This window comes from Miscanthus floridulus, chromosome 19 (assembly GCF_019320115.1).
Source record: "Miscanthus floridulus cultivar M001 chromosome 19, ASM1932011v1, whole genome shotgun sequence".
Lineage (NCBI taxonomy): Eukaryota > Viridiplantae > Streptophyta > Magnoliopsida > Poales > Poaceae > Miscanthus > Miscanthus floridulus.
The window spans coordinates 89,334,813-89,356,591 of NC_089598.1; the positions used below are offsets into that span (position 1 = coordinate 89,334,813).

The following is a 21,779-nucleotide window of genomic DNA, read 5'->3' on the forward strand; positions in this document are numbered from 1 at the left end:
TGGACTTTGCTTGATATCTTGGGTCTTCTCTTGTGCTCCTAAGGTCTTGCTTGAGATGTTGATCATCGGATCATCACGTCGCCTTTGTCCAAGTCACGTCTTGCACCCTATTGAACTACAAAACAAACACATGCAAATTTATTAGTCCAATTTGGTTGTGTTGGTCATCAAACACCAAAATCCAAAGTAAATGGGCCTAGGGTCCATTTTCCTCACAATATCCCCCTTTTTGGTGATTGATGACAACACGACCAAAACAAGCAAATAATAAAAATTTTGAATTTAAAACCTATCTACTTGCTAGGATGCAATGCAAGGGGCAAGATTATATGATGCTAAAAGATACTACTTGTAAGTCTACATAAAAACTCATCTTGCCCTTGCAAATGTCCCCATGTGGTATTATGGATTTAAGCCTTGCTTCCTATAAATTCTCCCCATTACATAGGATAATCCATAATCTACTATCCTCCCTTTCTCGAACCATTACTACAAATTAATGCTTGTTTTTTATCCTCTAAATTCTCCCCCTTTGGAATCAAACACCAAAAAGGAAGACATTAGTAGCATAAGGGAGGGTCAAACTTTGTGATCCTTTGAGTGTAGAGTAAAATAGATCATAAAATTTGACTCTCACATTATATAGACTAAGCTCCCCCTAAATATATGCATACATATGATAGAAGGCAAAACATATGCATAATTGGCAAAGTATTGCACAAGGGAATTTAATCTATATAATGCACGGAGAAAGCATATAAATATCAAAATGAAATCAACATGATGATATTGGTTTAGAAATACCACATGTAGAAATCAATTTGATTTCTACCACTTGCAATCGGTGGTGGATATTTGAAGTATGATGCTTAACTCCGGGGACTCCATTTTCCTTGCAATGAGACTACTACACACATGATAAGCTTGAAAAGGTGTTAGTCTCAAAGCATCCAACTTGTAGAGTAACCTCCCCCTAAATTTGTGCACACAAGTATGGAATACTTGTAGGAAACATGCACATTGATTTTAGAATAAAAAATACCACTTGAAATATGACATCACATGAATGTGAGAGTCATTTTCGAAGGCGATATTCGGGAGAAATTATCTACAATTTGGACTTTGGCACATATTAGATGGACAATTGAAGGACAAGCTATGTGTCGTGCTCCTAAATAATTTTAAATCATGTAGGATTGCTCCAGGGAATAAGAATGAAACCGAGCAAGCCTACCATATGAAGTACCTAGTGTATGCATGACAAAGTATATAAGAATGCAAATGCAAACCTAGGCATGAAGAGTAACTAGATGCTAAAAGATACCAATTGTAGGAAAATTTAAATCTAGTACCAATTGAAGTAAATTGAATCTAGTTACCTAACATGGGAAGGGGAATTTGGGTCCATAGTATTCACTAACCCACTTGGCAATGTCTTTGTCCATCATGATGCACCCCATAAAATGCATCCACACTTTGCCAAGTCTCCAAATTCCCTAAAGTCCATAGGACTTCTCACTTCCCTTTTGGGATCCAAACCTTCTTGGTGCTCTTCATATTGGAAATGATTTCCTTTGGCACCCAAAAGCGTTTGGCCCCATTGTTGGCTTGCTTGTTCACATTGATGGCCACCACCTTGTCATTTTTCTTCTTCAAGAGAGATAAGGTGTGGAGGTCTTCTTGTCCACCTTGTTGGTGTAGGTGTTGGAGAGCTTGCTTGTTTGCTTCTTCTCTTTCTTCTTTGCTCCTCCCCCATTCTTCACCTTGCACTCATAGGACTTGTGACCTTCCTTGTGGCACACATAGCAAACCACGGTTTGTCCTTCATCAAGCTTAGTCACTCCCTTGACAGTGTTATCTTGATGAAGTTGGGCTTGCTTCGCCTTGCCTTTCACTTGAGTCAAGTCCTTGGTGAGGCGAGCAACTTCTTGCTTGAGTTGCTCATTCTCCTTTGCAACCTCTTGTGTGCATGCATCTATAACAACTTTCTCAACACAAACTTGGTTGCACAAAGGTGAGTCTAAACATAAATCATTAAAAGAAGTAGAGGCATCCTTTTTAGTCATGTTAGAACTTTTCTTTTTAGATGCCTTAGTGGGAGTTGTACTAATGGCTTCAAGATTAGCAACTTTATTAGTTAGCTCATCACAATGTTTGCACATGGTTTCCATTTTAGCAAGCAAACTTTTATAAGCATCTTGTGAGCTAGCTAACTTTTCTTTTAATTTTTCATTTTTCTTTACAAGTTGCTCATCATTGATTGTGCATGCATTTGTTGTTGCACTAGCCTCAAGTTGCTCAATTTTAGTAGATAGTTGAACATTAAGATTAGCAAAATTCTTATATTGTTCAAGCAAAGTTTTGTATGCTTCTTGTGAACTATCTAGCTTTTCTTTTATTTTCCTGAGCTTCTTTTGTTGACTAGTGCAAACTTTAGCATAATTAAGGTTTTGTTGCATAATTTCTTCATAAGAAGGCATTTCATCATCACTATCACTCTCACTAGCGGATGAGCTTTCGTTACCTCGTGCCATAATGATGAGGACATGACACCCATGCATATGACCATATTTGGCAAATGGTATGGAGGGGTAGGAGGCCAGCAAGGGTGTCCAAGTCAAGAAGGAGGTCCGAGGCTAATTCGGTTTGAGTCCCCGAGGTGGAGGCCCAAAGCAACTCAAGTTCGAGTCTGCCTCGGCCTCCAGGACCAGTCTGCCTTAAACTGGTCACCCAGGACGCATCCGGACTCCCTTTTTGATGATCCACATATGGATGGAAAGCTAATTGAATAAGGAAACCAACCCAATTGGTTTCACATCAAAATCCCTTCAGAATCAACATGAATCGTCAAAACAAGTCAGCATCCAGAATCTACCAGGGTGCTACGACACCGTCTTTTGGTCCGTTGGACCGTGTATCGTGTTTGGGCCCATTAAGGGGCACATCTAGGGGGGTGACGCCCAAGACTCTATAAATAGCAGCCGTCGCTCTCCTTAGGGTTTGGGTTTTGTTTAGTTCTTGATTTCCTCGTGAAACAGATATCGTTTTGCTGCAACTGTGCCGCCAAGGCTGCTTGCTGTGAACCAGGGCCCCAGTTCTTGATCTTGTTCACCTGTGGCGATTAGTACTTTTGAATAAAGACTTGAACTCTTTCTCATTATCATAAGCCTCATATTTATTTGCAATTTCAAATTACATTTATCTTGTTCTTGCTTGTGTTCTCGATTCGCTTGCAGGAAAGCCTTCTCGGCGAGGTCAATCGCGTTCGCGTGGTTCATAACCAACAGAGCAGTGGTGTAACAGTTGTGGGGGTCCAAATCAGTCTTGGTTCGAAGCCTAGATCATGAACATCGAGTCTCCATCAATCGATGCTATCATACCTTTCGGAAGATCAGGCCTAGTCTACATCAAGTGGTATCAGAGACCTTGTTGCCCGTTAGGTATACCTTTGTTTTCCCCTTTAGATTGAATCTGTTTTTGCATTACCTAAAGTCTAGAAAAAGCCAAAAAAAACACCGCCACATATTCCTTGTCCTACAACCCCTTTGTGCCATTGCAATAATTTTAATTTTAGTTTGCTTTGTTGAACAGTCGTCCCTTGCGTGTCATCTGTTCGTCCTGTCTAGGTCTTGTTCTTTGTTTCTAGTGTCAAGTTCAGATTGATTATCTCCATCTTTCTAGTGTTTCTGGTGTGTTGTTTCCTATCTTTGGTCAACAAACAAAACAAAAAAAGGGAGAGAATTTCCTTCTACGTGAGAGATAGAATCTATAATCCTTGTGCATGATCATGTTCCATCTCCATTGTTTCTTTGGGCGATATTGATTTAGAAAGGAAAGTCTAGATATTTGGGATTGCTTGTTCCTGTGTTCTTCTCTGTCACGTTTTCCACAAGAAAGGAAAGTCCAGATTTTGCCATAGCTTGTGTCAGCCACGCATGTGTGTTTTAGACTGATTAGCGCTGAGGTTTTGTGCATCTAAAAAAAGAAGATTTGCTGCTTGGTGCATTGAAGGTAGAAGATCTACGAGCACTTGTCTTGCGGCACATTCTGTTATTATAAAAAAAGATAAAAACAAGGTAACGCAAAAGGCAAAGAGGTGCAAAAAAAGAGAAAAAAAGCCGCACCAAAAGAAAAAGGAAAGGAAAAAAAGAAGGTGAAAAAAAATTTAGAAGTGCTTGCATCCTGTTTAGTCCTTGTGCTGAGATATTGTTGCTTGTTGAACTAGGTCTAGGACGAGTCTAGGCTAGTGACATAGACTAGCTTGGGACTACTTTTCAATCTTGCAATTTCTAAATTAAATTATTGCTATTCCTTGCTACTATATTGTGCCTATCCAAGCTCCACTTTCTTCTAACCAAGTACAGGTTCGCCTTGCAACTGTTACACTCAAGCTACAACGGTATCACAGTCACCGACCGATTGCACCGCATGTTGCTTTGGTAAGAACACTTGTAAGACCATGGTAAGACGCTTGAGAGTTAAGTGCCTTGTTTTTCCTTGTCGACAACCTAAGTAGTTGATAGGGATAATACTTTTGTATTGTCTTTTGCTGTCTTCTAACAATGATAGGTTGTTCGTATCCATAGACTTATGATGGTATAGGTGCTGATGAGTACATGGAGTGGGAAATTGCCATAGATAACATATTTTCTACTCGCTTTATGTGTCCAAGGAAGAAGGTAACAAATGCAGCTAGTGTTTTGCGACATTCTGCTTTATCTTGGTGGGAGTCTTTAGATCCTTCTGATAAACCTCAAACTTGGAATGATATGAAAGTCCTTATGCGAGAAACCTTTGTTAATCCACCTCCTATTTTGACTTCATATACTGAGGTGCACCATTTAGAGGAAGAGATTGTTATTATTCCTCTTGCTATGACTAACCTTCTGCAGGATAATGTACATAAGCGAGAGGATGACATGGAAGAAAATGAGGAGCTCACAACCTCATATGCAAATTCAGAACCATCACTTCACAATGCACCTATTACTCCTATTGAGAACACAGGTAATGCCCATGGTGCTACACTCACGGAAGGTGAGAATTGTTTTAATGTACTAAATTCTTCCACAAACTATGCTATCATAGAGCAATTGTTAGTGGAACCCTCTCTTGATTTATCTTTGTCCCATGATAATTTGCTTGATGTTTCTTGTGATAAAGATGAATTGGTTGATGATGCTTTAGTTTTACATGTTTTGGAACCAACCACTTGTGCTGAAAATAAACATGTTATTCATATTGCTACTAAAACTGATCAGCTCAAACTGTTGTCTTCTTTACATACTTTGGGTTACATGATGTTTTGTGTAACCTAGATTGTTTGGAGGAGAGCCTTTTTAAATATGATGATTTGCCTTGGTTTTCTAAACACACATATCATGTTATTGGCAAATATAACAACAAGGGACAATATATGATACATCGAGTATACATTCGTAGTAATATGTATTTTCCTTTTGTTGTACAAGATTATGATCGTTTAGAGGGCAGCCATAATAATACAAACATTTTCTCATGTTCCTCAAAGAAACAAGTTCACTTCCAAGAAGGGGAGCATTGTTGGTTGCTACCTATGTCTACTAGATCATCTATTCCTGCATTGTCTTTGGTTAGTTCTAATCTTTTGCAGGATAGTGTTGACATACATCGTGTGCATTCGGATCATGGAGTCTACACGCTTGCTGAAATTTTTATGTGAGATGACATGCTACAAACTTGGAAACATGGTCACGTTTCTTCTCACAATTATTTCAGTCCCCTTTGTTTTCGCAACCCCGTTCTCCTTTATGTTGTGCAGGATCAGTTTCAAGCACAATCGACGCCGAGGACGGCTTTTCATCAAGAAGGGGAGGATGATGAGGACATGACACCCATGCATATGAGCATGTTTGGCACATGGTATGGAGGGGTAGGAGGCTAGCAAGGGTGTCCAAGTCAAGAAGGAGATCCGAGGCTAATTCGGTTTGAGTCCCCGAGGTGGAGGCCCAAAGCAACTCAAGTTCGAGTCTGCCTCGGCCTCCAGGACCAGTCTGCCTTAAACTGGTCACCCAGGACGCATCTAGACTCCGTTTTCAATGATCCATATATGGATGGAAAGCTAATTGAATAAGGAAACCAACCCAATTGGTTTCACATCAAAATCCCTTCAGAATCAACATGAATCGTCGAAACAAGTCAGCATCCAGAATCTACCAGGGTGCTACGACACCGTCTTTTGGTCCGTTGGACCGTGTATCGTGTTTGGGCCCATTAAGGGGCACGTCTAGGGGGGTGACGCCCAAGACTCTATAAATAGCAGCTGTCGCTCTCCTTAGGGTTTGGGTTTTGTTTAGTTCTTGATTTCCTCATAAAATAGACATTGTTTTGCTGCAACTGTGCCGCCAAGGCTGCTTGCTGTGAACCAGGGCCCCAATTCTTGATCTTGTTCGCCTATGGCGATTAGTCCTTTTGAATAAAGACTTGAACTATTTCTCATTATCATAAGCCTCATATTTATTTGCAATTTTAGATTATGTTTATCTTGTTCTTGCTTGTGTTCTCAATTCGCTTGCAGGAAAGCCTTCTCGGCGAGGTCAATCTTGTTCGCGTGGTTGATAACCAACGGAGCAGTGGTGTAACGGTTGTGGGGGTCCGAATCAGTCTTGGTTCAAAGCCTAGATCATGAACATAGAGTCTCCACCAATCGACGCTATCATACCTTTTGGAAGATTGGGCCTAGTCTACATCACATAAGGCACGCACGAGAAGAGCTTGATGATGAGTGCTTGCGCCCTCGCCTCTTGTGATGGTCTTTTTCTTCACTTGAAGAATCATCCCATATCCTTATTGATGTGAGAGCTTGTTTCTTGCATGCCTTCTTCTTTATCTTGGGTGTGGGCTTATTTGGACAAACTTCCACAAAGTGCCCTATCTTGCCGCATCCATAGCATCCTCTCTTTCTTTGCTCATTTCTTTGATTTGTGAAGATGAGATCTTGGATTTGGATGGGCACACCCTTGACATTGAGCTTTTGGATCATCTTCTCCACCTTGTTGATTAGTTTGATTGATTCTTCATCAAGGTCGAAGGAGGAGGAGGAAGATTGATCATCATCACTTGAATCTTCATCATCATCACCATCCTCATCTTCTTCTTCTTCTTCACTTGAGGAGCTTGAGCTTGAGCTTGTCTCAATTTGTTTGCTCTTCATCTTCTTTTTCTCGCTACATGTGAGAGCTTTGCCTTTGCTTGATGAAGAGGCTTCTTCTTGACCCATCTTGCGTGACATTTCAAATGCCACTATCTTGCCAATGACAATGGTCGGGGTCATGGTGCTCAAGTCCTCCATATTGTGAAGGATGGTGATGATGCTTGCATATTTGTTTTATGGTAGCACGGACATGATCTTCCTCACGATGTCCACATCATCTAGCTTTGTTAGTCCTATTGAGTGGAGCTCATTGATAATTAGATTCAAACAAGAATACATATCACGAACAAGCTCATCATCATTCATTGTAAAGGTATCATAATTTTGCTTAGCTAGACAATGCTTTTGCTCATGGACATTAGATGTGCCGTCATGGAGCTCTTCGAGTTTTAACCATATTTCATTTGTCGTATTTAAAGTGAATACTTGGTTAAACACATCCATGCTAAATGATTCAAACAAGCAATTCTTAGCTCTAGCATTAAAATGTATTTCCTTTTCATCACTCTTTGTGGGTTTATCAAGATTCTTAATGGGTTTCATCCCATCATGAGTGACTCTCCAAACTCCCAAATCAACTGCCTCAAGGTAGCAAGCCATTCTAGCTCTATAATAAGGGAAGTTAGTGCCATCAAAGTACGGAGGCCTAGAGATATCCATCCCAACCACTCTAAATAGCGTTAGCTCAACAACGGTTAAGCCAAAAGTCCAAATTGAGTCAACCTGCTTTGATACCAATTGAAGGGGACCATGACGCCAAAGAGGGGGGGTGAATTAGGCAACTTAAAAACCTAACTCCGAAACTATGGCCTCTTTTTCTAACCTTAGCAAAACCTATGTAAAAGATAAACTATCTAAATGTGCAACTACGATTTTGCTAGTGTGTTGCTATCTCTACCACAAAAGGAGTAAAGCAATCAATGTAAATGCAGAAGCTAAAGAGCAAGGTAGAGATATGCAAAATCCTATCGATGACTTCGGTATTTTTACCGAGGTATCAAGAAGCACGCAAGCTTCCCCCTAGTCCTCGTTGGAGCCCCTCGCAAGGAATCCCTCGCAAGGGCTAAGCTCCCAGTCGGGTAACTCCGTGGATGGCCTCGGGCCTTCCCCACGCGCAAGTGGGTCTTCGACGTGCCTTCCGGCAAGCCTCTCTTGGATGCTCCCTGCTGTCTTCACTATCAAGCTTCTAGCCAAAACATCGTGGGTCTTGTTCCCTCTGGTACATGGTGGCAGCCACACCACAAACGCGGTTGGTGTGATCTTGCAAGACTACAAGCCCCTCCGATGTACAACAATGGTGCTCGCAAGCACCGAGTGATAAGAGGTATGCAAACCTCACTAAACACTAGGCCTAAACCTAGAGCAAGCGCATAAGTGGTGGTCTAATCAACCTAATCAATTCACAAAGCACCTACACTAATCACCTAATAAAACACTAAGCACTATGCAAGTGGAGATCACTAAATGGTGTATCAACACCCTTGGTATGTTTCCTCAGCTCCACACATGCCATTTGGCCGGTTAGGGGTTGTATTTATAAGCTCCACTGAGAAAGTAGCCGTTGGGGACAAAATCCCGCTTTTCTACTACTGACCGGACGCTAGAGTTGTCCTAATCGGACACGTCCGGACATCCCGACCGTTGGAGCCACAAACAACTGATCGAACGTTGCTAGTGTTTGGTCACTTGCCAACGGACGCGTTCGGTCGCAAGTTCGCCGCTCTAGAACCTCTCTATACTCGATCGGACATTGTTGTCCTGTGTCCGGTCAGTTTGCCACTCATTCGGTCCAACATCCTGTCGCTGCTGCTATTGCCGAGCCTCTAATTGGAGCGTCCGGTCGCTTTTCCTCTAGCGTCTGGTCACTTCTGTGAGCTCGTTTCTTCATGATCTTGAGTGTGGCTTGGTTCCTATCTTCATGCTTGGACTTTGCTTGATATCTTGGGTCTTTTCTTGTGCTCCTAAGGTCTTGCTTGAGATGTTGATCATCGGATCATCACGTCGCCTTTGTCTAAGTCACGTCTTGCGTCCTATTGAACTACAAAACAAACACTTGCAAATTCATTAGTCCAATTTGGTTGTGTTGGTCATCAAACACCAAAATCCAAAGTAAATGGGTCTAGGGTCCATTTTCCTCACAAGTCCCAATTGGTGTTTATTTGTGCCTTATTGAAGTTGAGACTTGATTGGGAAAAGGCAGCGCAAAGGAACTTTGAAGATTTGCTGAAAAATGATGACCGGATGCTGCACCGGACGCTGATTCCAATGTTTGGTTAGTTCATAGGAAGTGAATAGATGTTGCACAGGAGTGACCGGATGTTGCACATTGTTCTTCTAGTGTCTGGTGTGAAGGTGATCCTACGTCCGGTCAAACGAAGAAGAAGCTATCAGGATCGACTAGACTTTGTTCTACGTTCGGTCAAGGGTAATCGGACGTGTCCGGTCATGACTTGAGGGATTTTGGACCTCTTTTTAGTTGACCGGACTCCGGGTGGCAGCATCCGGTCGGTGCCACCGGTGCATCCGATCACGAAAGGTCAAGTGAAAAGTTTACTCTTCTCCTTTCTTGTCTGACACGGGGGGCACTATTTATGTTTCTCCTTCGCACTCCCATGCCGCCTGCCTCGCCCCTATGCCTCTATCGCCCGCACCCACACCTAGGTCTCTCACACCGCCACGTAGTCGTGCCCGCGCCCGCACCTGCTTCACGACATCGCGTAGCCGCACCAACGCCCGCGCCGAACTCGCCCACGCCTGTGCTTGCCATAGCCGCGCTCGCACCTGACTCATGCCACCGCACCACCGCACCTATGCCCGCGTCTACCGTGCTGTGCCTACGCCTTAACGACTGCACCGAGCCTACGCCTCCTCGCCGTGACTGCGCCCACACCATGCCTCGTCGCGCCTGCACTCGAGCTTGACCCATTGCGCCACCATGCTTCCTCAGCCGCCATATCGCTTCACGCCTCCAACCCTAACCCTAGGCATAGCTTTGCCAATCCTGGTGGAGCCCCATGATCCTTTCCTTTGCTTGTCGGCTGCCGGATCATCGTATTTCATCAAGTAGCAAGCCATCGCTTTCAATTTCTTATCTACTACTTGCTTCTAGGGGTTTTGCATCTCTAGATGAATATAGTGATTATTTATATGTCCAATTTATTCCATCGTGCAGCGAGTCGGTGCTCTTATGGTTGGTTTGGCAGTTGTCAGTAAACTCGGGGCCAAGCCCACGAGTACGGATTGAGGCAAAGCCTCACTAGTGTCAGTCAGTAGTTGTTTCTTGTCAGTGGCAGTGATTCTCGTTAGCGTCAGAGATGGCACATTGCAAGAATGCCAGAGGTGGTCCCAACAATGAGGATCCAAGGCCTTTGCCTTGCCTGACTGCTCAAGAAAAAGGAAAGGTGAAAAAGACTATAACGAAGAAGCGCAAGTTTGTTGATGTGGAGATAGAGAGCAGCAGCAGTGGCAGCCGCCGCAGTGCGAGCAGAGAGTCATGGATCTAGGAGTGGCGTTCGCATAGGTGATCAGCTATCACCAGCTTAGAGGGCCACCGTCGAGAGGATTGAGACTCATCCTGGTAGTCTAGCTAGGACTATCATGCTTGGAGGACGGCGTGTCTCTTTGGAGGAGAGTCAGCCTTAGGGGGAGACTGAGCAGCAGACATATTTAGCAGAGCAGATAGAGGATACTCACTAGGTAGAGCAGATTGAAGAGATAGAGAAGGTAGCACAGCCACAGCTTCGACGCTTTGGTCGTACATGCACTCAGGTGTCACCAAGACCTGAGACACATAGGAGAGGCTCTTGTCCACCTCCTAGACCATAGGGTCCACCTTCGGTGGTTCACCTTGACCTAAGGGCAGCCACAGCCAGACAGGTGCAGCAGCTACGGTTTGTGCAGTTTGAGAACTAGTTTCCATTGAGGCGGGATGAGCGTGCCTTAGAGAACTTCTACACTATGTTGTAGGAGGATTTCTATAATGCATATCTTAACAGTGGAGTTAGCTTCAGATCTCAGAGAGTCTGCTCCTTAGAGTCCCTTGTTGCAACTGTAGGCGAGCAGATCCATACTCACCTTTCCTATTTGCTAGGCCTGATAGATCTTCTTGGACAAACTAGCCGCTATGTTCCATCATGGGTCCGTGAGTTCTACTCCTCTCTTTGGATGAACCTAAGGCATAGAGTCATTCACTTTGCTTTCAGAGGCCATGACTACATGCTCCAGAGCTTGAGAGTCAGAGAGATTCTGAGGATTACATAATCCCTTATTCACCTTCATGAAGTATGCTATGGACAGATAGAGCCTTCGAGATGCCCTCACGGTGGACTTGTGCCACCTACATACCTTGTCAGACCATGCTTCACGGAGCCATTTGGTGAGGGGTCGAGTAGGACACCACGTGATCTTACACCTACAGCTCGACATGCTATTATGAGGAGGACTCTGCTTCTGAGGATGGGCTACCATGAGGGTCTGACTCGCATTTAGTTGTGGCTAGTGTATCACCTTGTGTCTCAGACTGCTTTTGATATTTGGGATGTGATGCTTTCAGAAATGGAGGACACACTAGCATAGGGCTTCAAAGGTCACCGTTAGCTGTCTTATACTCATTGGATCACGTTCCTAATCAGAAAGGCAGTTACACAGAAGTCCCTATAGACATTGGTAGAGTGGACAGGTGCTACCACTAAGTTTCTAGAGTATGACATGACCCAGATGCTACGTCATAGTCGTGCGAGGACACCTCGCCAGCCAAGCCATCGCCTAGAGGTACCAGAGACAGTAGCCCAATAGGATGAGATCATCAAGGGCATTACAGCGACAGAGGAGGAGCAGTTTGATGCTAAGCAAGAGGATGTGCTCGAGAGCGACCTGAGTGACAGTTCAGATGATGACTATCAGCTGATTCTGCAGATGGCTCCTCGACCACACGACAAAGAGGCTAGTGGCTCTAGCTCTGCTCCACCATAGCTACCACAGACTGACCCAGCACTTCTAGCAATACTTGAGTGGATGAGACAGGACCAGGCACGCTAGGCATAGGAGACCGTAGGTGCACTTGCTTAGGTTCAGGCTCGATGGGTTGAGTTTCAGAGGTAGCAGTAGGCCATGCAGCAGTTACTTCGCTTCATGCAGTATGTATTCACTGCTATTAGAGTTGCTCCTCAGCAATCTACACCTCAGATAGGCTAGCCTACCATCACCACTTTAGTGACTCTAGTTGTACAGCCCAGTGGGCTTCAGAGTCGGGGACAACTAGCTACTCAGTTTGCTTCACCTACAGAGCAGGTGTCCCAATGGTTTGCTTCACCAGTGACTGCATAGGGCCCACACTTTACTCCTATTGTTACGGGCTTCACTCCGACTCAAACTTCTTTGGAGTTAGTGATGGACACCCTAGTCTCTAGGAGTCTCAGTGCTACCTTCAGTGAGCTTACAGGGCAGCCTGCACCTCTAGTATTTCAAGTCCCTATTCCTACCATAGCTACTCCTATTACTAGGACTACTGAGACGCTCCCGTCGTCTGTTGCATCATCTAAGCCACCTCAGATAGTTACTCCTACACTTGATGTTTCAGCGACAGAGACAGCGGCAGATGTGGCTCCACTTCCGACAGTTACACCTCTAGAGTCACAGGCTGCACTAGTTACTGAGTAGACCTAGACCGCTTCACCTTCACTTTCAGCGATAGAGGGTCAGACTGCTTAGAGTTTAGGGTCAGAGGATGATGCTGCTCAGTTCTAGATCTCTCACCGCACCTCAGCGCTTGACTCGACTGCTCCTGTCTCGCCGTCTGACCCTTAGGTTTTGGTGCTTGATGCCAAAGGGGAGAGGGAGCAAGTATGTTAGATCTAGGGGGAGCGTTAGATCTAGGGGGAGCATGTGATTCATTTCTTTTGTGTGAGACTTCATGCATTCACGTTTACTTTCATGCATTGTCTTATTTACATGTGATGGTGAGACTTATGTGACATGTGTGCTCTCTACATTGATTTATATATATGTCATGTCACTTGGTTATGCTCATTTGTTTTGCTTCTGTGTTTTTACTCTGATTCAAATGAGCTTTACTTCATGTACTCATGCTTACTTCATATCTATTGAGTACACCATGTTGGCTTGGGTCATATAAGCATGTCTAACCCCTTTGCTCTTATTGTCAAAAGCTTATATGAACCAAGCATGTTGAAAACCTCACTCATCTCTTCTACATACTCGAGGTTGTGTTGTCATCAATCACCAAAAAGGGAGAGATTGAAAACATCTAGGCCCCTAGTTGGGTTTCGATGATTAATGACAACACGAGATTACTATGACTAACATGTGTTTTGCAGAGGCAATTTGAGTAAGGTCATGGTAATGGCAATTGATTGGGCAATCATGGTTGTCATGCCTCTGTCGATGGAAATCGTTTCGGTTTTCAAAGGATGGACGACAAGGTTAAGGACGGACTTGTTCTAAGTGTCGTTTGGTGATGAAGAGACACTTAGAGTAGTTTAAGACTTTGTTTTTCCTTTAGTCATACTATTAAGGGGGGTATGGACTAGTAGCTTGACCTAGGTGAGTCTAGTGGGTTAGGTGTGGTGCACACTTGTCAAACCTAGCACTAGGTATCTCAGGAATAGCCCTAAGATCAATTAGAGTAAACTTCATTCACATAGGATTTCAAGTTGGAAGTGAATGGAGGGTCAAATGATTGATCGAATGCTGGTCTAGTTGTGACTGGACGCTGGAGGGTGAGTTCGGTCAGTTCATTTAATCAACTGCAGTCATCTGGTACTGATCGAACGCTGAGTGAAAGTGCACCGGACGTTGGGTACCTATGTCTGGTCAACTCCAGAGAGGCTCTAGAGAAACTATTTCCTGACCGGATGTGTCCGGTTGGTGCTGACCGGATGTTGGTCAGGATTTGGTAACTGACTAGACGCTAAACAGTGAAGTGACCAGACTGTGGGTGCCAGCGTCCGGTCAACATCAATAAGATTCTAGAGAGCGTTTTTCTTGACCAGACGCGTCCAGTCAGTGCTAACCAAACACTAGTCAGAGTCCGGTTAGTGACTAACGGCTCTTTCTGACACAGTGGCGGGTATAACTGACCGGAGCATCTGGTCACACTGACTAGAGCGTCCGGTCACCCCGTAGAACGCTGACTCAGCCTCCAAACATTATGTTTTGAATGAGGGGGTATAAATACTTACTCCACTCATCCAAGGGAGGTCTCTTGCCCATTTGTTCAACTGAGAAACACCTTTGGAGTGCAAGGGAGAGCGAATCCTATAGCAAAACACGAACACCAAGTGTCTCTAGATGCAATCTCTCAAGCAATGCACTTGGATTCTCTCCCAATCTCACAAAGATGATGAATCAATGATGGAGATGAGTGGGAGGGCTTTGGCTAAGCTCACAAGGTTGCTATATCATTGCAAATGGCCAAGAGAGTGAGCTTGAGCTAGCCAAGGGGCTTAAATAGGAGCCCCCATGAAATAGAGCCGTTGGGCTCCTCACTGCTGCCTATCACGCGTTGATCGGATGCGCCGATCAAAATGATCGGACACATGCCTCCAGCGTCTGGTCAATGGATCAACGCCATGTGTCGCTTCAGTTTAACCTCGGCCGCATGATCCCAATGGTCACCAGCCTTCCTTGTGCGGTCAAGTGGCGATCGGCCAAGCGGCCAAAATGACCAAACGCGCTATTGCCTTGTTGACCAGGCAAGCCCCCGCGCCATCACTTTGCGACCGGACATGCCGATGCCCATGGTACCCCAGCATCAGGTCAAGTCTAGAGACGTTCTAGAGCTGCCCAGACACGATCGGACAAGTCTGCTTCCCCATGATCAGACGCACCACTGTGTTAGGTCTTCACTGTGCTCGCTTAGTCGCTGGCATCAGCATACGTCATGTACGACCGGACACGCCTCTGTCGTGTCAGGTCACCACTTGAGCCAACGTTCGATCAGAGACCGACACTGCATCCTTCTCTACATAGTTGACTGGACACACAGGTCCAGAGTTCGGTCCTACGTCCGGTCACACCAGTGACCTCCTCGACTTCACCAACTTCGCCACCCTTGCTCAAATATGCCAATCACCAAATGTATTACCTTGTGCACGTGTGTTAGCATATTTTCACAAACATTTTCAAGGGTGTTAGCTCTCCACTAGATCTAAATGCATATGCAATGAGTTAGAATATCTAGTGGCACTTTGATAACTGCATTTCGATATGAGTTTCACACCTATTAATAGTACAACTATCGATCCTAAATGTGATCACACTCGCTAAGTGTCTCAATCACCAAACCAAAAAACTCCTATCAAGTTTCACCTTTGCCTTGAGCTTTTTGTTTTTCTCTTTCTTCTTTTCCAAGCCGAGCACTTGATCACCATGGTTACCACACCATCATCATGATCTTCACCGTTGCCCCATTACTTGGAATGTGCTACCTATCTCATGATTACTTTGATAAACTAGGTTAGCACTTAGGGTTTCATCAATTCACCAAAACCAAACTAGATCTTTCCCCATGGAGGGGTACAATGCACACTCTTGTGTGAGTGTGACCATGGAGGGCTGCGTTGTACATTGCCCATGGAGCGTTGCATTGTATGGGGTACAATGCACACTCTTGCATGCCTGTGGAAAGGGTAAGAATGGCACAACCTTGTACCAAGTGGTGATTCTAGGTGTCTTCTGCGTATGCTGTGAGCTGCCGAGGTCATTCACCCTTAAAGAGGGGTGAATCAGCGGGCATTCACCCTTAAAGAGGGGTGAATGTAATACTCGTAGTAGTGAATATGGTCCATGTGGCCCATGATGGCTAGCTTATAATCCATGTAGCTCCAAATTAATGTAGCACCTCTAGTTTAAAGAGAGGTGCTACACATATGCGCACTCGTTCCATGAGCTGGATCATAAGCAGATTTGGACACATATTGTTACGGTTCTACCAATGCTACTGAAGTTACAAATAAAGAGACATATTTCCTAAATATATGAGAGTTAACTTATAACTACAGCTGGCTAAAGGAATGAACTAAGTTACCTAGAGTTTGTAGGGTTTATCTATTAATTCATTTGTTGTAGTTGTAGAAATACTATCAATATTTATTGTATGTCGCTTAACTAGTTGTGGTCCTAATCAGAGAAAAAATTGTAACATGTGCAGATCTATGTAGAGGGTCATAGTACGCATGCTGTACAGACTGCTTGGGCAATGCTAGCTTTGCTTCATATTTGCACATCAAATATCGATTACTCCAAAGGAATATTTCATAGATACAAAAAGTGGTAGTTTTTTAATATATGTAATCAATCATTGCAACATTTATGAATATGAAGTTTATGTTTGGATACATCATTTTATTATCTAAAATGTCACTAGCTTGTCAATGACTAGTAGGAATACCATTTATAAATATATGTTGATTGCATCCATCTTATTATTCGAATTTGTTTAATTAATAGATGGAATGGGACCCAACACCATTACATGGTGCGGAAAAAGTATTGATTAATATGCAGTTGGAGACAGGCGACTATCCTCAGCAAGTTAATTTTTTTCAAATAATCTTGTGATACAACTAATACATTTTATAAATTTTGTTTAAACAATCTCTTGTTCAGTTGACTATGCAACCCTTTCTCCCATTAGATTTTATGAGAAAAACCTTATATATTAATTTCATGGCTCAAACAAGTAACAAGGTGATGTCTACTCATACTTTGGTCATGCTATGCATATGCTAGGTCATTTTCTAGTTCATTATTCTGTTTGTGTCACATTTCTATGTATTGCCCATTTAGATATGTAGTTGTAGCATTAAAGTTAGAAGGATGCATTCTTTAAAGAGGTTATAATTGCATCTTTGTGTTCTACATATACTAGAAGTGTTCATGTACAATATGTTCGTCTAGTTAGTACTTTGTAGCTTTATATTTTGTTTTATGCATTTACACCCTATTATGGACATCTTTCTCTTGAATTATTATATAGTAAGACAAAAGTTGCATAGTTACATTGTCAGATAAACTACCATTACTAACCGTGCGCATGCATTTTGATTAAAGGAACATGCTGGCAACACCAACTCTTCCATTTACTTCAACTACCCTAACTACCGCACTTTATTCCCTATTTGGGCCCTTGGAGAGTATCGTTGTAGACTACTTACCAATATTAACTGAAGGTGACTCATGCAAAGCAAATACCATACACAACTTTATGTCACACAAGCGAAATATATTGATTGCAATAGATGAAATCCTTGTACTTTCTATCATGGTTTGTAATTTTGTATAGCACATCCAATAATATGATGGCCCCCATAAATGACTCAATTCTATTTTATCTATGAAAATACATGATATTAACTACTCCTTTGGTCATAGATAAGTGAAAAATTGGTTTCTATACAATCGAACTATCTATACTTTCCTTATAGTTTGGCTTAAATGTTTAAAGTTGTTGAGTTCCTCTACCAATAGTTTCATAACAATATACATTTTCTATACTGCATAAACATGATGCCACATGAATGAATTTGTGGTTAATATTTATTTTAGAAAATATGATTAAATCTATAAAAAGCATAACTAATTCATTTTAAAATCAGTACCAAAATATTTTTGAAAATTGCAGTCTGTTTATTAGTGCTCTATTTAGAGTTCTTTGGATAATATTCCTGTTACTAGTGTTTTATTGCTCATGTCCCTGATCAATATTTATTTGAATTGTCATTGTGCTATGTACTTTATGTTGGTCTCGCATGATTTTTGTGCCCCTGCGTTATTGCAAACCTATTACCTAGTAGCCAAGCGATCAAAATCAAGTATAGTACTAGCTATGCAATGCCTAAATAGGATCTATATGTAGTGAAGCATGGCATCTATGAGGTTGTCATCACCATTGATATATTTAATGCACTCAGGATCTATTAGAACATTTTTGCGTCATATTCTATTATACTAGTGCACAACAATAACTAAAATAAATAACAACTGCAAGTTTGCAACTGTGAGCAATAAATAACTAGTAGTATGAATAAGTAAGATCTAAATACCTCTAAATAGAGCACCATAGATAGATTATATCTTAGGGAAAAAAATTGGTATCAGCACTAAAAGATATCTAGCCTTTCGTGACAACTATGTCATTGATTAGTTAATATATGTCATAATATAGGATTTGTGACACTTGCATGACAAAAACTGGTTCAACCATCTTTCATCTCTAAAGCCCTTCTATGATGAATCGAAGTTTTTTCTTCATAGAATTTGTAAAGATTTTTTTTGCATGGTTACTACTTTTATGACATTACTTGTTTTCATTTATTACTAAAAATTATCATAGATTATACCAAGTGTCCAAAAAATCATAAAATCTTGCACCTTAGTGACATGGATCTAATGTGGTAGTGGTTATGATGTTTTATGTACATGGCATGGCAATACATTATGACAAATGTTGTTGTCTTAATTTTGTCAAAGACCCAATTATATATGGGCCAAAGCCATTTTACTTATCATAACAATTTTAAACCCATTTTAGAGAAATACTTATCATTGGTTGATAGCAACTTGCATTGTATTGGTTAACCCAGGCGAGATCCTTCTCCTTTACCACCGCCTAATGCACCGCCACCGCCAAGAAGCGATTCGTCTCCTCCTGCTCCTATGTCGTCGTTGCCATCACAACTATAAGCTAAGTCCTAGGACAAAGTCCGCACATCAAGGTCTACACGATTGAAGAAAATGTCCAACCCCTCAGTAAGTCAAGCTCCCAAAACTCGTGCGAAAAGAAAGCAGATGGGTGGGAACATGTCGGTGTTTCATAGACCGACTAGTAAATTTATACGATTGTTGCGCTACTCTAGGAAGACGATGGTAGCATCCAAAAGACACGAGGATTTATACTGGTTCAAGCCAGAGCCCTACGTCTAGTCTCAGAGATGATCGAGTGTGTGTCCCTCGCTTAAATGCTCTGAAGTTCTTACAATGAGGGGTGCAAGAATGGTGGAAGAGGTAGGAGAGTGAAGCTAGAACTAGATGATGGACTGCCCAAATGAGAGCTTCGAGAGTCCGATGCCTGAGAAGGGTGCCCTGACTGCCCTTATATAGAGTTTGGGGCCAGGTCACAAACAAAGAAGGAGGTTCTCCTGACCGAGGGGTCGTGAGCCTAAGGGAGGGGGCATAGCTAACTTGGCTTGCAAGAAATGCCATTTTGTCTTAGTGTAGCGCACGTCCAGGTGTGGCCGTCATCATGGTCTTGTGCCCACGTCGCGGCATGGTGTGGCGTGGTGCTACTATGCCGGTTGTGGTGACACTATAGGCAAGGTGATGGTTTGCCAGCCATCCTACATGACATGGTCTCGTCGTTTCCTTCATCATTGCCTCCTGATCTCCTAGGGGTGCCATATGGGAGTTGGTAGCCGCCCCTAGGTCATTGGTCATCTTGTTGCTTGCGGAGCTGGTGGACACAATCTTGAGCTCTAGGGTCGTGGCCTTCGTTGGCTTGGATGGCCTCAAAAGTCAAAGTCAAAGTCATGGTCCCCATCCCGTAGTGGGTGGGTCATACATCTGTCTCGTCGGGCCATATTTAGATAGTGGATCACCATACTGGCCGTTGGTGTTGTCTTGTCTACGCTACATGGCGTAAGGATGGCGTCTGACTGGGCTGAGGGGACTACTGTTCCCTCGGTCCTTACGGGGTCAGTGCAGCATGCCTACTCTTGTTAGAGCAGGCGTGCTTGGTAGAGCTCAATCTCTCCCTGTTCCTCTCAAGGGTTGGGATAGAGGAGAGGTCGTGAGGTATTGCACGGCATGTGTTGAAGGCAGAGGGAAGAGGTCATGGCCAACCCCTGCCTTGACATTTGGCCCAAGTCTGCATAGCTTAGCTGGGCCTCGATCGTTTGGGCTTATACTAGCTTGTGTACCGTGGACCGCCCAAGCAGATAACTAATCGGTGCTATAAGGAAAATGGACCCCAGGCCTATTTACTTTGGATTTTAGTGTTTGATGACCAACACAACTAAATTGGACTAATGAATTTATAAGTAATTGTTTTGTAGTTCAAAAGGGTGCAAGACGTTGAAAGGTCCTTGTGTGGTTTTGGTAATTGAGTGACAACCTAGGTGGACTAATTGTGTTTATGTGAGATACACAGGTGATTAGTCCATAGGTACATATGTGTGAGCAACATATGCCATGAAGGTGAAAATGGCTTGGAAATGTTGCAAAGCTCACACATGTGATGATGAAGGAGCTTATTGCACATGAGACATGACATTGAGTCATGTGATCAAGGTGAAGAAGATCAAGACAAGACTTGGCTTGATGGACCGGTTGCAAGTGTGAAGGGCAAGTCAGAGGCTTTGGAGTGATGGACCACGTGGCAGTGAAGCTTGAGCAAGACTTGGCACCGATGGACGAAGGCAACGGTGAAAAGCAAGTGAAGTCAAGATCGATGAACCAATATGATCACGTGATGATATGAAGTGGATCATATCATTGTTGATCATGTTGGTGCATGTGTTGCATCGACATTGGAGAAGATGGAATGGAATGCGCAAGGCAAAGGTATAACCTAGGGCATTTCATTTCACCGGTCATAGGTGTGTAGAGAAGTTGATGACCGGGTTTAGGATAGATGGCCATACTATCAAGAGGGGCAAACTTGTTTGCATATCGATCATCTAGTGCCACTCGAGTGATCTAACTTTGCATCGTCACTAGGATTGAGTGGCGTGGCAAGTTGAGTGGCTAATCCTTTGAAAAATGATTGTGAAAATGCTAACACACATACACATAGCGGTGTACACTTGGTGGTGTTGGCACATTTCCAAAGGAGATGAAGTTGGAGTTGATGTGGATCAACTCGGCGATGGAACGGAGGTGAGAAGGGTTCGAAACTCCACCGGTGGAGTGTCCGCTCGTAGAGTGCGGATAGTCCGACAGTGCCACCGGCGCCCTATACAGAAAAGATAGGGTCTCACAGAGTGGACCGGACGCTACTCACATGGTGACCGAACGCTGGGGTCCTACGTTCGGTCAGTGGCGGTAGAGAGCGTGTAGGCATCGGTCTTCGACCGGACGCTGGTGCTGGAAGTGACCGGACACTGGCAGGGTGCGTCCGGTCAGGCTGACGTATGGTGACATAGGCAACACAAAAAAGTTGGAGAAAACTCGGATGCTGACGCTGCGTCCGATTGTGACCGACCGGACGCGTCCGATCATGACTGGTACCTTACTGGAAACGACCAGACACTGGGGTTGCTACGTCCGGTCAGTTTATGCAGCTGCGTCCGGTCATCACTTGACCATTGAGATCAAGTGACTAAAGTTGAATGGAGGCGACATGTGGCGAGAATCCATTGACCGAACGCTGAGGTCCTACGTCTGGTCAATACGACCAGAGCGTCCGGTCATCCCGAGTTTTGCCCAGTGAAGGGGTAATGGCTAGTTTAGCCCATGGGGCTATAAATAGAAGGTGGCCTCGGCCATGGCTAGAGTGAAGCACCTCGGGGGACTTTGTGTCCATGCTTGAGAGTGCTTGGGAGCCCTCCATCTCACATATGCTTGATAGTGA

General features: G+C 43.6%; 1 pseudogene; it reads left to right on the forward strand.

Annotated features, from left to right (window-relative positions):
* Positions 1 to 17,380, forward strand: part of LOC136528446 (achilleol B synthase-like) — a 77,190-nt pseudogene extending 59,810 nt beyond the window's left edge.
* The last annotated feature ends 4,399 nt before the right edge of the window (positions 17,381 to 21,779 follow it).